Source organism: Silurus meridionalis, chromosome 9, assembly GCF_014805685.1.
Source record: "Silurus meridionalis isolate SWU-2019-XX chromosome 9, ASM1480568v1, whole genome shotgun sequence".
In the NCBI taxonomy this organism is placed as follows: Eukaryota; Metazoa; Chordata; class Actinopteri; order Siluriformes; family Siluridae; genus Silurus; species Silurus meridionalis.
Genome location: NC_060892.1, coordinates 24,037,144 through 24,053,707, shown reverse-complemented (window position 1 = coordinate 24,053,707; position 16,564 = coordinate 24,037,144). Strand labels below are relative to the sequence as shown.

Here is a 16,564-nt window from a genome sequence, read left to right as displayed (position 1 = left end):
GCATCCCGCTTAACAAAGAACATAATACTTAATAAGTATCCCCACAATTACAACTTGTTTGATACCTTCATGGTTCATCACAGATACACGTCAATATACCAGTAGTCACAAGTCAGAACTTGTATTGTAAAAGTTAAACAGGTACTAAACTGTGTACTATACTGTGTGCTTAACACACAGGTTCAAGATGTGCTGTGCCATCGCTTGCACCTCTTCTTGACTACGTAGATCTGGGTTGCCAGATACGCAGGTTCTTTGCCAGCCAGGGTTATTACTTTTTGATATGCGAGTATTAAATGTACCTGGCAACTAAACCAACTCAACATGAAGGTGGAACATGGGGTAAAAGTGTATATAAATCTGGTCTAGGAGGTTTCTGGTGGGTTAATAACTACAATAGTCTGTGCTATAACTATAAAATGTTAGCATCATCGATAGTGGGTGATGTTTGTCGATCACTAGAAACATTACATTTATTCGGTGGTAAATATATATTTTGTAATTGTACAGTTCACTTGTTGTCTTTCATTAAACAGTGAAATAAATGGTCTCATAATTTCATTCAAATATTTAATAATTTTTAAAAACAGATTATTTTTAAAAACAGATAAAATAGCAAATCATCAAGTCATTCATATCAAGTATAAAATTTATTGGCATTTTTTTTTAACAAATTAACAAAATCAATCAAGAACAAAATTAATGTTTGAACTACATTAATTGGCATTGTTGGTTGCCTCCTGCTCACAGTTATTCTTCTCTGTGTTCCTCTAAACCCTGTATTGAAGGAGCAGCAGGCTGCTGTGCAATGCCAGGTGGAGGATCTCAACGACCTCCTCGGAGAGGTCCAAGAAAGGCATGGTGTACAGCTGCTTGGCCAGCGCAGTACATAAAGACCTGGGCAAAGGATCAAAAAGATTTTTGGACCGTTAGAAATTATACGAGACACAATCATCGAGAGTTGGCACTGGGGGTGTACGATGTGTATTGTCTACGAAAATATCGTAATTGTTGTTTTAAAGATTTGACATCACAGAGTATAGCGCAAAACCCAAACAAAACACACCTACAGAGTGCATGTGTATGCTACGTGATTAAGTCTAGTAGAGTGTATTTAGAATGATCACAAAATTCAAGATATGGGGGTGGAAAATGTGTTCATTAACATTTCATATAGTTAATTCATGTCACACAAAAAGTGCTCCAAAGATCAGCAAGATTACAAAGGTGATGTTGATTTTATTTAACAATTTAAAAAACAAGAAGTTAATATTAAAAGACTTATGTTTTAGACATTGCCTGGTTTTTGCTTGATTTCGCCTCCTCAAACAAATACAGACCTGGAATTCACAAATCAAATTCCATACTTTTCCAAAATGCGTAGGAACCCTTTTTATCATTATCGATAAAATATCGAGATATCAGTCCTGATCTCAGTACAGCTGAAAATAAAAGGTTTTACAGCCATTTTCCACCAAAAAAACGAAACCATTCAAAATGACATACCATGATGGAGAGCACGAATACAAGAAGCACAGAAATATGAAGCCTAATAGGCAGGGGATCCAGTAAAACCCTGAGAAATGCGTCAATGCCTTGTGCTAAGTGCTCCAGAGGGTCTGTAATTAAGGCGGTCATGGTCATTTCGAGAACCTGTAAAGACACGAAACAAGTCAGGCTAAGGTAATAAAAAAAAATTAGAGCATAGCATTGAAGAAGTAGGAACCTTTTTTGGAGACACGCGTAGGATCGGATTCACAATCAGGGTCTCATAGTATTGCTTACAAGGGTCCTCCTAAAGAGTCCACGTTGTCCGAATCTACTCTGAAACCATAGAAGTTAAATGTTTAAACTCGGTTATAAAAATCTTTACAAGCGCCTTTTGGGTGATACTTAAATGTTCTCTTGAAAATGTACTCTTCTTATTTATATATAATATACTCGGGGTTAGCTTAGTGGTTAAGGCTTTGTGTTACTGATTGGAAGGTCGAGGTTTAAGTCTCTGGTTGGCGCACTACGTTGGAGCTCATGTGAATGTGTGTGCAGTTGCTAGTACTCACGAAATCCAATGGAACAGTGAAAATTGTGAACGAAGCACACACTTGGAAAAACTTGGTTATCCGTTCAATCGATTCGATTTTTCCCTGGTGTTCATCTACGAACACGCACTGTGCGAATCATCCATCCGACAATGTGAACAAAGCCTCGGCCTCTCCGGAAGAATCGCACGGCCTTCACTGTCTCCATTGTTCACTCACTGCAGATGACCATTCGCGTTGCAAATCGTTCCACAACGTTTGTACAGTCGAACTTTATGATAGTTTATTTTCTGCGACTTTGCAAATTGTGCAACTCACATAAAGCTCACTGGGACTAAAAGAACCGTCATCTTTGTCCTTCACATGAACACGTGCACCTGAGTACAGTCACTCTTACACTTTCTACATAGAGTTCATTCACGACTATTTTACTAAGCAGTCCTTTATCTGTTCATTGTCCCTGTATATAGTACGCAATCTAAGTAGTCAGGCTTTACACCTGCACCGAATGTTTCGCATAAAATACCCATATAGGCAGCATCATGGATGGCATTCTGAGCCGAAGGAATCGTGGAATTGTGGCAAAATGGTGATTTCTATGTCCTTTCAAAAGCATTGACACATTTAAGTCGTTTGGAAAATGCATTTTCTTTTAATACCACGTCACGTTAAGTCGATGTGGACAAATAACATTGAAATGATCATTTTGCAACCGTTTCTGCACGGAAATGTAATTTGCATATTTAAACTACTATTAAAAATGGCAAATAAACACTATATTACCAAAAGTAGTGGGTCACCTGGTCATAAGTATGGTATGTGATTTTTGAATACTGCATTCCACATTTAGTCCCAGTTTTCTCTTATAATTTCCTCCACTTTTTAGGAAAGCTGTTCCACTAGATCAGAGCTCTATAGCAGTCCACTCAAGATCTTTCTCTCCAAAGCATGTAAACCAGACCTTCAAGGAGCTCACTTTGTGCACAGGGGCATTGCCGTGCTGGAACAAGTTTGGATTTTCAAGTTCAAGTGAATGCAAAATGTTATTATAGTCTCAAGATGTTCTGTACACTTGAGTGCCTCCAGCTTTGTGGTAACAGTTTGGAAATGAACCACATACAGCAGGAAAGATCAGGTGACCCAATACTTTTGTCAATATAGTGTATGTATTTAAATTTAGATTTTTATTTTACACCAAACTGCACATATACTGTATGTTGATAAAATATTTAAATTTAAATATAAAAATACATTTCCATTTTGAATGGAACATTCAAACATGATAACAGTAAGTTGGCAGAAAAGCTGGTTGTTGATAATTGAAAGTCCAGATCTTAGTCAAATTAAAATACCATGGGTGACTGGGTTGAAGATTACTGTACCCAGCCAATTAGGTTGAGAAAATGCTTTTGAAAGGAAGAATCGCAAATTAATTTTCCCCATTCGACTTATAATTAATCAGATTTACATTGAGAAATTTGCTTTATGTTTCCCTCAATGAACCGCATCTCCCCAGTACAAACAGCCCTCATGCAGCCCCAGACCATGATGCTACCACCACCATGCTTGACTGTAGGCAAGAAATAATGTTCTTGTTTCTCCCCACCAGGGCATGACCACACATGCTGGACACCATCTGAGCCAAACAAGTTTATTTGTCTCATCAGACCACAGGACATGGTTCCAGTAATTAATGCTCTTGAGCAGGTTGTCTTCAGCAAACCATTAATTCAATTAAATTCAATTCATTTTTATTTGTATAGCGCTTTCAACAATGAATATTGTCTCAAAGCAGCTTTACACAGATAATGTGGTGATTAAAAGTGAATATGTTCTTTATAAGTAAGTTTGTCCCTGATGAGCGAGCCGGTGGTGACTGTGGCAAGGAAAAACTCCCCGAGATGGATAAGGAAGAAACCTTGAAAGGAACCAGACTCAAGAGGGAACCCATCCTCATCTGGGTTGCACCGAATGTCCATTTATAGCAGATATACGATGTTGCAGGGTACAGTGATGATGATCAGAAGCGAAAAGTAGTCCTGAGTCAGTGTAGCAGACTGTTGACATTAACTACAGTCCAATTCATCCTCAAAGCTCCCGTTCTTACTCCGGAATTTCATGGAACCACCCAAGGCGTTGATGAGAAACCGCCCCAAGCTGCACAGAGTGGCCTCCAGTCGAAGAGAACACCATCCAGAGGCAGACCAGGACGAAGTGGGAAGATCCAGGGGAGAAGGGCTGGAACAGTGGTCACTGGAGCCTCAGGAGCATGTTTAACTCGACCGAGAGAGAGAGAGAGAGAGAGAGAAAGAGGAGGGTGACAGGAAGAGAAGGATATGGATTATTAAGTGTCCTTATTGTTGTATGAAAGTTAATATCACTGTGCAGTTGGGACTCCGGCAAGACTCGCTATTGCAGCATAACTAAAAAGGAGAACCAGAAGGTAACACAGACTTGAGGGATCTCTGGGATAAGAGACGAACCACCACACCACCGTCAACAAACCTGAGTGAACGTGTGAATGTGAGGGGACGACAGCATACAAATATCCCAGTTCACCAAACACTCTATATCCATGTTCCCTACATATCTGTGCCTTTACCGAAGAAAAAATCTACTGATCAAAGGCTTGACTAAATAAATATGTTTTCAACCTTGACTTGAACACTGAGACTGTGTCTGAGTTCCGAACACTGATTGAAAGGCTGTTCCATAACTGTGGGGCTTTATAAGAGAAAGATCTGCCCCCTGCTGTAGTCTTCATTATTTAAGGAACCAACAGATAGCCTGCACCTTTTGATCTAAGTAGGCGTGGAGGATCATACTGGTACAGAAGTTCACTCAGATACTGCGGTGCGAGACCGTTAAGTGCTTTATACGTCAGTAGTAGTATTTTATAATCAATGCGAGATTTAATTGGGAGCCAGTGTAGACTGATTAAAACAGGAGTGATGTGCTCAAATTTCCTAGATCTAGTACGGACTCTTGCTGCTGCATTCTGAACTAACTGAAGCTTATTTATGCACTTACTCGCACACCCAGACTGTAAAGCGTTACAGTAGTTTAATCTAGAAGTAAAAAAAGCATGAACTAGTTTTTCTGCATCCTGTAACGACATCATATTTCTAATTTTAGCAATATTTCTAAGGTGAAAGAAGGCGATCCTGGTGATATTATTCATGTGAGCCTCAAAGGAAAGACTAGGGTGAATAATAACACCAAGGTCTATGACAGCTGTACACGTTGAAACAAAAACACCATCCAGAGATGCTACTTAACCGGAAAGTTTGCTTCTAGCTGCATGTGGTCCTGGTAAAAGTACAATTTTGATTTTTATTACAGGTCTTGGGTGTTTTCTTGATCATTGTGGCAATTATTTGCACTGAGATGTGAGTTGTTTTAAAAAATGTTCACAAATGTTAATAATTAAATGATTTATTGAGGTTAATAATAAAAAAAACGACTTTAACAAAAACTTACAAGCAATTTTATGGTTTGCATTTATTCCCACTAACTGTACCATTGGACTGAAATGAACCGTGACTTTTGTTTACCTTTACACCCCCTAGTGGCTGGAGCAAGAGACCTTCTTAGCCTGTTGCCATAGTGATCTTTACCAGGGATTATGGACAAATAAAGATTTTTGCAACCGTGTCTAAACATTTACCGTCTATGGTTTCAGAGTGGATTTGGACAACTTGGACTGTTCAGGACGACCCCTGTAAACAATACTATGAGACCATGTATGTGAATCCGATCCTACTCGTGCCTCCAACCAAGGTTCCTACTTGTTTACTGCTATGCTTTTCATCTAATGAAAAAATTGTACCTCAGCCTGCCTGACTTGTTTCGTGTCTTTACAGGTTGTCAATATGACCATGTCCATCTTAATTACGGACCCTCTGAAGCACTTGGGAGAAGGCATTAGCAAGTTTCTAAAGGCCTCACTGAAACCCCTGCCTGTTACACTTCATTTTCCTATGCTTCCTGTATTCGCGCTCGCCATCGTGGCATGTCATTTTGAATGGTTTCGGGTTTTCAGTGGAAAATGGCTGTAAAACCTTTTATTTTCAGTTGTACTGAGATCAAGACTGAGCAAATCCCAACTAGGGGTGTGCGATTTTGACCAAAAATGATATCTTGATATTTTTTTGGTGGATTTTATCGATAATGATAAAAAGGGTTTCTACGCATTTTGCGTAGCAGCGTGGCGATGCCGGGGCTTAAACCCCCGACCAGTAACATTGAACCATAACCACTAAGCTAACCCCGAGTATATTATATATAAATAATAAGAGTAGAACGTTTGAGTATCACCCAAAAGGCCACTCTTGTTTAGTAAAATGTCTTTCTAAATGGAGATCACGGTCACGTACATCTTGGCTCGTGATTGGACCTCAAATTTGCTGCATGTATGGGATTTTAATGTCTGTTTTTACCTTTGAAATATAATATATATTTAATAATATATATAATAATTCTCACAATTTAGATTTTTATTACAGGTCTTGGGCGTTTTCTTGATCATCGTGGCAATAATTTGCACTGAGATGTGGTCGGTGGTGTCCTGGTTTCTCCGGTTTAAGCGACTGTTTGTCAGATGCTTCTCCATCAGTCTGTTGTGGAACTGGTATTATCTCTACATGGTAAGGTTGAAAGGTCGATAGGAAATACAGTTTATTGCAAACTACACAAAATAACATGCATTGTAATTGTTTGGTATGGTATTGCTCTTATAAAACCATATCCTGAATATTTCCATAGTGGCTAAATAGCATAATTATGGTGTAATAGTTGAATATTGAATCCAAAGTGTGATTGAAACATTCAACCTTCTCTAGATTGCCTATGCTGAACAGCAGGCCAACCTTGCAAAGATGGAGAACCTCAATAATAAATGCACCGGAGTGAAGAAACTTGACTGGATGGACAATATCAAAGGTGAGGTCCTGGAAATTTCCATTCATATACATGTATGTCGGATTTGAGTGGAGACACTGGCTTTTTGATAGACTCTGTATTTAGCTGCACAGGCATTGGATTGAGACACCACGGGGCAAACCCAGGACCTGTGGGAGAGATTATTATCTCATGTTTGGCTTTAAAACATGAAAGGATCCTGTAGAAGAAGAGCTGTCAGTGCCTGGTAGGAGTGCAACCCTTGTTTTACGTACGGAGTTCGCTCTTTAACATTTAAAATCACAGTGTCTACACTGCAAACACCTGTTTTTTAACGACAGTCTAGCGATATGGATTCTTTTATGTACAGCTTCAAGAATTTTTTTTAAAAGGAAAAAATCCTGACAATTCCGTGAAAAGAATAAATAAATGAAGGATGGAGAGAAGGAATAAATTCCTGAATTAATAAATAAATATCTTGTGTATTTCTTAAATGATGTTCCACGGACGTTAACCATTCCATAGACGATGCCATCTTCACGACACTCCATCAGGCTCTCATCCACCTCGACAATAAGGACACTTACAGATGAATGCTGGTAATAGACTTCAGTTCAGCATTCCACACAATCATCCCTCAGCACCTGGACTTCCTGACTGGGAGGCCTCATTCATTCCTGATCAGGAACAGCATGGAGCCAACAACCCATCTCTGAATGTTGACAAAACCAAAGAGATCGTTGTTGACTTCAGGAGAACACAAAGCGGCCATTCCCCACTGATCATCGATAGATCCTCTGTGGAGATCGTCAAGAGCACCAAATTTCTTGGTGTACATCTGGTGGAGAACTTCACCTGGTCACTCAACACCAGCTCGATCACCAAGAAAGCCCAGCAGCGTCTCTATTTTCTTAGAAGGCTAAGGAAAATTAAATATTAAATGTATAAAACACACACTTGTACACGTTTCTGTATTACCCAAATAGGGGCTAACAAATGTAAACTATTAAATTTTTTTTTTATTTATTTAATAAATGTAATCAATATAATAAAAAAAGTGTAACGATTCATTCTATATTATACAAAAACATTTTTAACTAAGCAGGCATTTTATAAAAAAATTTTTAATTTTTTTCACAAATGTTAATAATTAAATGATTTATTAAGGTTAATAATAAAAAAAAACACTTTAACAAAAACTTACAAACAATTTTATGGTTTGCATTTATTCCCTCTAACTGTACCATTGGACCGAAATGAACCGTGACTTTCACCGAGGTAAATACAGAGCGAGAATTTTGTTTACCATTACACCACCTAGTGGCTGGAGTAGGAGACCTTCTTAGCCTGTTGCCACAGTGATCTTTACCAGGGATTATGGACAAATAAAGATTTTTGCAACCGTGTCTAAACATTTAATTTCTATGGTTTCAGAGTGGATTTGGACAACTTGGACTGTTCAGGTCGACCCCTGTAAACAATACTATGAGACCATGTATGTAAATCCGATCCTACTCGTGCCTCCAACCAAGGTTCCTACTTGTTCACTGCTATGCTTTTCATCTAATGAAAAAATTGTACCTCAGCCTGCCTGACTTGTTTCGTGTCTTTACAGGTTGTCAATATGACCATGTCCATCTTAATTACGGACCCTCTGAAGCACTTGGGAGAAGGCATTAGCAAGTTTCTAAAAGCCTCACTGAAACCCCTGCCTGTTACACTTCATTTTCCTGTGCTTCTTGTATTCGCGCTCGCCATCGTGGCATGTCATTTTGAATGGTTTCGGGTTTTCAGTGGAAAATGGCTGTAAAACCTTTTATTTTCAGTTGTACTGAGATCAGGACTGAGCAAATCCCAACTAGGGGTGTGCGATATTGACCAAAAATGATATCTTGATATTTTTGGGGGATTTTATCGATAATGATAAAACGTATGGAATTTGATTTGTGAATTCCATGTCTGGATTTTTTTGAGGAGGCGAAATCAAGCAAAAACAGGCAATGCGGTGTCTAAAACATAAGTCTTTTAATATTTTAAAGGAAATTTTGAAACTTTCCTTGGTACGTGATCATGAGCCACGTGTGCCTTCCTGCTTACATTTCCGTGCTGCTCATTTTCTATTTGTGTGACCTTCCAGCCCAACGCCGTGACTGCCGAAATACACTACGATGCCGAGGTGAAACTTTCGAAGCAAAAGCTGGCGGAAATCCAGACGTTTGTAAATGAAGATAACAGCTATAGAACCGCCTCTCTAGATGATGCGCTGAGTAAAGTTCTTATCAACTTTAAACACCACGACTACGTAGCTTCCAGGAAGTGGCGCTTCGAAGACACGTTTGTGGTCAAACTCGACATGGTTATCAAGGTAAAAATGTAACGTTTTTTTTATTTTTTATTAAGGGGTGCATAATATTGAAAATATCTGTATCTAATGACTCATTTTAATTAATTACCAAACACAAACAATTCTAGGACAAATTTGTATGTTTTACTAGATTTACTAGACAAGAGTGTTAGTACTGACTTTGTACCCATGGGCATCGTCTTGTTGGTACAAGTTTGTGTTTCCTATTTGAAGTGTAAGAAAAATGTACTACGCACTTTGTGCTATCAGCAAAACTCCATACCGATAGTTTTTCCTGGTGGCTGAAGAAGGTGTCATTATACATTTACAAGAGCGACCTTTAGAGGCGAATCACTGATGACACATGCTGTTAGTTGAATATTTTTTTTGTTTGTTTTTTTCCTGTTTTTAATTTATTTGGAGTGTTAATTTTTGTTTCAGTTTGAATGCATGCCTTTGATTTTCTTTAATATTTATTAATATAGTTAATATGTTCATATTTATTTCATTTAACACTTTCATGATTGAGTACTGTTTTTTTTTTTTTTAAGTTCAGAACATTTTTAAATAGAGGTTTTTTTTTTTCGTATTGTTTTTTATCCAGTATCCATAAAAAAAAAAAAAAAAAGATACTGGATAAAATTGGTTGATCGGTTATTGGCAAATACGCAAATGACATCTCAATATTTTTGGGGGGATTTTATCGATAATGATAAAAAGGGTTCCTACGCATTTTGGAAAAGTATGGAATTTGATTTGTGAATTCCAGGTCTGGATTTGTTTGAGGAGGCGAAATCAAGCAAAAAACGGGCAATGCGGTGTCTAAAACATAAGGCTTTTAATATTGACTTCCTGTTTTTTAAATTGTTAAATAAAATCAACGTCATCTTTGTAATCATGCTGATCTTTGGAGCACATTTCGTGTGACATGTACACATTTTCCACCCCCATATCTTGAATTTTGTGATCATTCTAAATGCACCTAAACAATTACGATATTTTCGTAGACAATATACATCGTACACCCCCATTGCCAACTCTCGATGATCGTGTCTCGTATCATTTCTAACGGTCCAAAAATCTTTTTTATCCTTTGCCCAGGTCTTTATATAAAGCGCTGGCCAAGCAGCTGTACACCATGCTGTTCTTGGACCTCTCAGAAGACGTCCACCCAACATTGTACAGCAACCTTCTGCTCCTCAATACAGGAGTCAGAGCAACATATAAATACACGCGAGGAACCGGGCTCATCTTTACAAAACGCAGCCTGATATTTTTATTGTTGTTAATCTGTTCATAGTGTATATATTTATTTTTTCTTAGTTTAATTTACTCTTTAAAAATGTGCTATTTTAAATTTCTTTATAATCTGATTTTTTAAAAATAAATAAATGTGTATGAAATTATGAGACCATTTATTTCACTGTTTAATGAAAGCCAACAAGTGAACTGTAAAATTACAAAATATATATTTACCACCAAATAAATGTAATGTCTCTAGCTCCATTAGTACAGTATTATGCCAATCAGTGCAGTTTATGGGGTTATAAGGCCACAATATTACCTACATAATATTAAGGTGTTGCATAAAATTGTTTTTGTTTACATTTAGGAATATGTCGACAAACATCACCCACTATTGAAGATGCTAACATTTTATAGTTATAGCAGACTATTGTAATTATTAACCCACCAGAAACCCTCTAGACCAGATATACACTTTTACCCCATGAAACCCCACCTCAAAGTACTGTGTTTATTTTATTATTAATATTTTAACTCCACAAAATTAAACTAATATAAGCGATGTTCTATGTTATCTGAAGCATATTGCTTCAGAATATTATATATTCTAGATTTTACTACTGATAGCTGAAGCTGACCTAAGCTAAATTACATGGGTGAACTTTATCCACCCTATTATGCAAGCAAGATGAGTCAAGATGTTATGCGGTCTCTTTGTTTTCCCCACATAGCCGAGGTGTTTATCCACATAGGCAGCTCCATACATGACTTCTGAGAGAATTTTGCACATTGCATGGTGCACCTGCATTTAACAACCCTATTGAACCTGACTTTGTTCTACTATTATTGCTGTTATTATTATTTTATATTATAAACTGAACTAGCTACATTTCTCAACATACTCCCCCCTTAAAATATAACCTGCCTTTTTCTTTTTCCCCCAATTACTTTTATCAAATCAAACTGCTTTCTAGAATCTCAACATACTCCCCCTCCCATCATATTTCGTTTGATCTAACTTTGACTGCAAAGCATGTCTCGTTCTCAAAAAATAGGTGTACCAGGAGTGGGCGGAAAACCTCTTTGACCAATTGTGAGGAAAATTTCCACTCTGCCCGCTTTGTGCGCGACAGTGATCGTGAACACCAGGTCACCTTAAGATTTTCCATAGATATTAAAACAATGGAGAGTTAACAGTATCAAAAAACATAAAACAAACCAAAAACATATAGTTTACAAAGAAAAGTTCTAACATAGGTAATAAAAGGTAAGAAAGTGTACGAAAAGTTCAGTGCCACCACTAATGGTGGGTTTTGGCGAAGCAGTGCATCCAGCTTGGAAATTGCGTTCAGCGTTTGGTGTTCAGTGGATAATCTTATTTCTCTATACTATCTGTAATTACTATATAAAATTAGTCAGTGTAACACTTGAATTGTGGTTTTATCATGTGCTTTTTATGCAAAGTCACATATCCATGGTCTACTGACCTGCTATGCCAAGGAATGACAGCATTTGTTTTAAAGCTTATGGTTTTGATGCTTTCTGAATAGTATCCACAAGGGCTAACAATATTTTATGGCTTTGTGCCTCTTCCTAGGTATTCTACTTTTAGTTTACAGCATTGTAGCTTCTTTTTACCCACATTATGCTCATTCTGTTTTATTGTTTCTAACACAAAATAAATTAGTTGAATGTCAATATACATTAGCAATTATTAAAATTTGTAAAAAGTCCCGCTCCAGTACTTGCTTGAATAATGATAGGCTTTTAAAATATCTTTGTAATAATCTAGAATCTAGAGTAGGTGTATTGTCCATGATATGTAAATGAAAATGTAAATGCAAACAGAAATCATTACTGATTGTTTCCGGCTGTTATTGCTGATATTCTTATTATTCTATACCTTTTCATATTATTTTTTTTTTAGGTTTTTAGAAAACTTGGTATTTTCATATTAGAAAAGAAGCGTAGATACGGGATTTTCCTTCCATCACTATTTATAGGGAGAATTTATATTTATATAGAACTTTTACTAATCCTGCTGCTTTCACTAGTCTACTAGATGTTGGGTGATTTATCTTTAATTGTTCTGTTACTACTTTTAAAAGTCTCTCTGGTTCTTGATCAACTGATCCTTCAATCTAACTATACTATAACCTGTATGTGTGCTTACTAATCATTATATTCAATTGCTTTCCTAAAAGCTTCCTATTCGAGTGACAAGTGAGTGTACGGCTTATTTGTAGGCCTTCATTTACTTCCCTGATCTACTTTACTGACCATTAGCCCTAAACCTTATGATTTAAAATTACGCTCAATCATTAGGGTAACATATGGAACAGCCTTTTTCCCGTTGATACAGTTCTTGTATTTGTCAGGCAGCTCTACAGTATTTTCTTGTTGTTGCAATATTATGTCCAATGTTTTGCTATCTTTTCAATGTCCATTTAGATGTTCTTCCAAGAGCGTTTCATACTCTTCATTTCTTCCGCCTTCATCATATTTTATAGCAAAATGCCAGGGATCACTTGTTTCTCGACAGTCTGGGCACATGTGCTCTAACCAGAGTTTCCTATTAAGAGTTTTCCCACAATCCTGACGCACTTTTCTCCTTAATTTCCAGCCAGTATCCATCCAGCCAGTCTAATATGTTCTGTCCATCTTCTTATTCAAGCATTACACAATGATGTTCTAACAGTTCTGGAAGTGTGACTCATGATCTTGTAGGCCCACTGTGAACCTTTGAGCCAAGATTGTGTTTTTCTTGCTGAGAGAAGCTTACTGTTTTCATTGCTTTACAGAAGAATGCTGGAGATTGTGACTTTTGGGTCCATCAGAAAAAGATGCAGCTATCAGCTGTTTTCATCCCCTGGAGCTTCCATCTCCTCTTCTCCAGGCATCTTGCAGATTTAGAATGAACTGGGGTATTCCTTCACCATCTTCCTGGATCCACCTTGATTCGGCATGGTATTCTGTTTTTCCATGACCTGGGACTGTTGTCATATTTAGTCCGCACAGCCAATCTTCTGATTTGTGCTGGGTCAACCAGTTCCAAGATAGTGATCCATTTCTGAGTTCCTCCACATGTGCATGGGAGTTGGCCTCACAGGCCTGTTATGTCCATGAATGGGATTGTTGATAGTCGATCGCAAAACATTGTCTCGGAAGAGGCTCATTTCATCTGTTTCATCCATATTTTCACCCCACCTACTATTCCTGGGAACACATCAGGTCACTGAACTGGGGTATTCCTTCATTATATTCCTGGATCCACCTTGATTGGGCATGGTATTCTCTTTTTCCATGGCCTGGGACTGTTGTCATATTTATTCTGCACAGCCAATCTAATGATTTGTGCTGGGTCAACCAGTTCCAAGATAGTGATCCATTTCTGAGTTCCTCCACATGTGCATAGGAGTTGGCCTCACAGGCCTGGTATGTCCATGAATGGAGTTGTTGATAGTTGATCGCAGAACATTGTCTCAGAAGAGGCTTAATTCGTCTGTTTCATCCATATTTTCACCCCAGCGACCATTCCTGGGAACACATCAGGTCACTGGGGTAGGGACTGAAAGTATGGATCGTTGTATTGGGTTTGGGTCTTTATGTCCTATTGTGGTAGACTTCTCTCTTTCTTTCCACCCTTTTTTTTTCATATTCGTCATCATTCTTTGATTTTGCTTTCGTTGATTCTTCATGTTTATTCTTCTCATAAATGAATGAAAGAGATCTTCTCCCAATTTCCCCCTTTTTTTTCCCGAAAAGTGCATCCTTTTACTTTTCTTTCTTTAATTGTAGTTTGTCTTGTCCACTGGTACACTTTTTTTGTTCACTTTTAAAGGAACTCATGTCCTCTGTCCAGCATATCTCTATCTCATATTTCTTTCTTTTTGTTTTTACTTTCAGTGGACGTGATTCTCACTTGATTTCTTTTCATCCATCTTCAATAATCTTTATAATTTTCTTCATCATGTTCACTTTGGTCTTTTTAGTTCCACTGTATGTCTCTCTGTGTCTTTGCTCGGCCTATGCCTTCTTCCTTCCTTCTTGTACTTCAACTTCCTCTCAGTTTTTTTGGGAGAAATGCTGTGGATGTGCTGTTTTTTGAAGTCCTTCATGTATTTCTCTGTTTTCTTTCTTTCTCGCTCCTCACATTGCTCACTTCCATCACTAGGTACTGCCTCTGCTTCGAACTTCGATGGGATGGGTCACATTTATGTCGCTTTGTTGTTCTCTTTCTTGCTATTAACTTTTTTTTCCTTTTCTCTCAACATTTTCAATTTGCTGGGGCTTGTTGTCCTCAAGATTGCTGACATCGACGTGGTGTCTGGATCCACTTTGATTGGGCATGGTATTCTGTTTTTCCATAACCTGGGACTGTTGTCGTATGTAGTCCGCACAGCCAATCTTCTGATTTGTGCTGGGTCAACCAGTTCCAAGATAGTGCTCCATTTCTGAGTTCCTCCGCATGTGCATAGGAGTTGGCCTCACAGGCCTGTTATGTCCATGAATGGGATTGTTGATAGTTGATCGCAGAACATTGTCTCAGAAGAGGCTTAATTCGTCTGTTTCATCCATATTTTCACCCCACCTACTATTCCTGGGAACACATCAGGTCACTGAACTGGGGTATTTCTTCACCATCTTCCTGGATCCACCTTGATTGGGCATGGTATTCTCTTTTTCCATGGCCTGGGACTGTTGTCATATTTATTCCGCACAGCCAATCTAATGATTTGTGCTGGGTCAACCAGTTCCAAGATAGTGATCCATTTCTGAGTTCCTCCGCATGTGCATAGGAGTTGGCCTCACAGGCCTGGTATGTCCATGAATGGAGTTGTTGATAGTTGATCGCAGAACATTGTCTCAGAAGAGGCTTAATTCGTCTGTTTCATCCATATTTTCACCCCAGCGACCATTCCTGGGAACACATCAGGTCACTGGGGTAGGGACTGAAAGTATGGATCGTTGTATTGGGTTTGGGTCTTTATGTCCTATTGTGGTAGACTTCTCTCTTTCTTTCCACCCTTTTTTTTTCATATTCGTCATCATTCTTTGATTTTGCTTTCGTTGATTCTTCATGTTTATTCTTCTCATAAATGAATGAAAGAGATCTTCTCCCAATTTCCCCCTTTTTTTTCCCGAAAAGTGCATCCTTTTACTTTTCTTTCTTTAATTGTAGTTTGTCTTGTCCACTGGTACACTTTTTTTGTTCACTTTTAAAGGAACTCATGTCCTCTGTCCAGCATATCTCTATCTCATATTTCTTTCTTTTTGTTTTTACTTTCAGTGGACGTGATTCTCACTTGATTTCTTTTCATCCATCTTCAATAATCTTTATAATTTTCTTCATCATGTTCACTTTGGTCTTTTTAGTTCCACTGTATGTCTCTCTGTGTCTTTGCTCGGCCTATGCCTTCTTCCTTCCTTCTTGTACTTCAACTTCCTCTCAGTTTTTTTGGGAGAAATGCTGTGGATGTGCTGTTTTTTGAAGTCCTTCATGTATTTCTCTGTTTTCTTTCTTTCTCGCTCCTCACATTGCTCACTTCCATCACTAGGTACTGCCTCTGCTTGAACTTGATGGGATGGGTCACATTTATGTCGCTTTGTTGTTCTCTTTCTTGCTATTAACTTTTTTTTCCTTTTCTCTCAACATTTTTCAATTTGCTGGGGCTTGTTGTCCTCAAGATTGCTGACATCGACGTGGTGTCTGGATCCACTTTGATTGGGCATGGTATTCTGTTTTTCCATAACCTGGGACTGTTGTCGTATGTAGTCCGCACAGCCAATCTTCTGATTTGTGCTGGGTCAACCAGTTCCAAGATAGTGCTCCATTTCTGAGTTCCTCCGCATGTGCATAGGAGTTGGCCTCACAGGCCTGTTATGTCCATGAATGGGATTGTTGATAGTTGATCGCAGAACATTGTCTCAGAAGAGGCTTAATTCGTCTGTTTCATCCATATTTTCACCCCACCTACTATTCCTGGGAACACATCAGGTCACTGAACTGGGGTATTTCTTCACCATCTTCCTGGAT

General features: G+C 38.2%; 2 long non-coding RNA genes across 6 annotated transcripts; one reads left to right on the top strand and one right to left on the bottom strand.

Moving 5' to 3' along the window:
• Positions 1–760: 760 nt before the first annotated feature.
• Positions 761–2,543, bottom strand: LOC124390883. The gene is made up of 3 exons (XR_006926874.1): positions 1,727–2,543; positions 1,507–1,653; positions 761–897 (listed from the first exon to the last, which is right to left on the bottom strand). It is a non-coding gene; the product is annotated as an uncharacterized LOC124390883 (long non-coding RNA).
• A 2,629-nt stretch (positions 2,544–5,172) lies between these two features.
• LOC124390882 lies at positions 5,173–14,785 on the top strand. Of its 5 annotated transcripts, none has more exons than XR_006926871.1 (4): positions 5,173–5,819; positions 5,903–6,980; positions 9,076–9,303; positions 10,384–14,785. It is a non-coding gene; the product is annotated as an uncharacterized LOC124390882 (long non-coding RNA). The 5 variants fall into 5 exon arrangements; XR_006926870.1 differs by lacking the exons at positions 9,076–9,303; positions 10,384–14,785 and adding an exon at positions 7,065–7,867 and having other exon boundaries at positions 5,903–6,685; positions 6,881–6,980; XR_006926872.1 differs by lacking the exons at positions 9,076–9,303; positions 10,384–14,785 and adding exons at positions 7,065–7,185; positions 7,464–7,867.
• Positions 14,786–16,564: the final 1,779 nt, after the last annotated feature.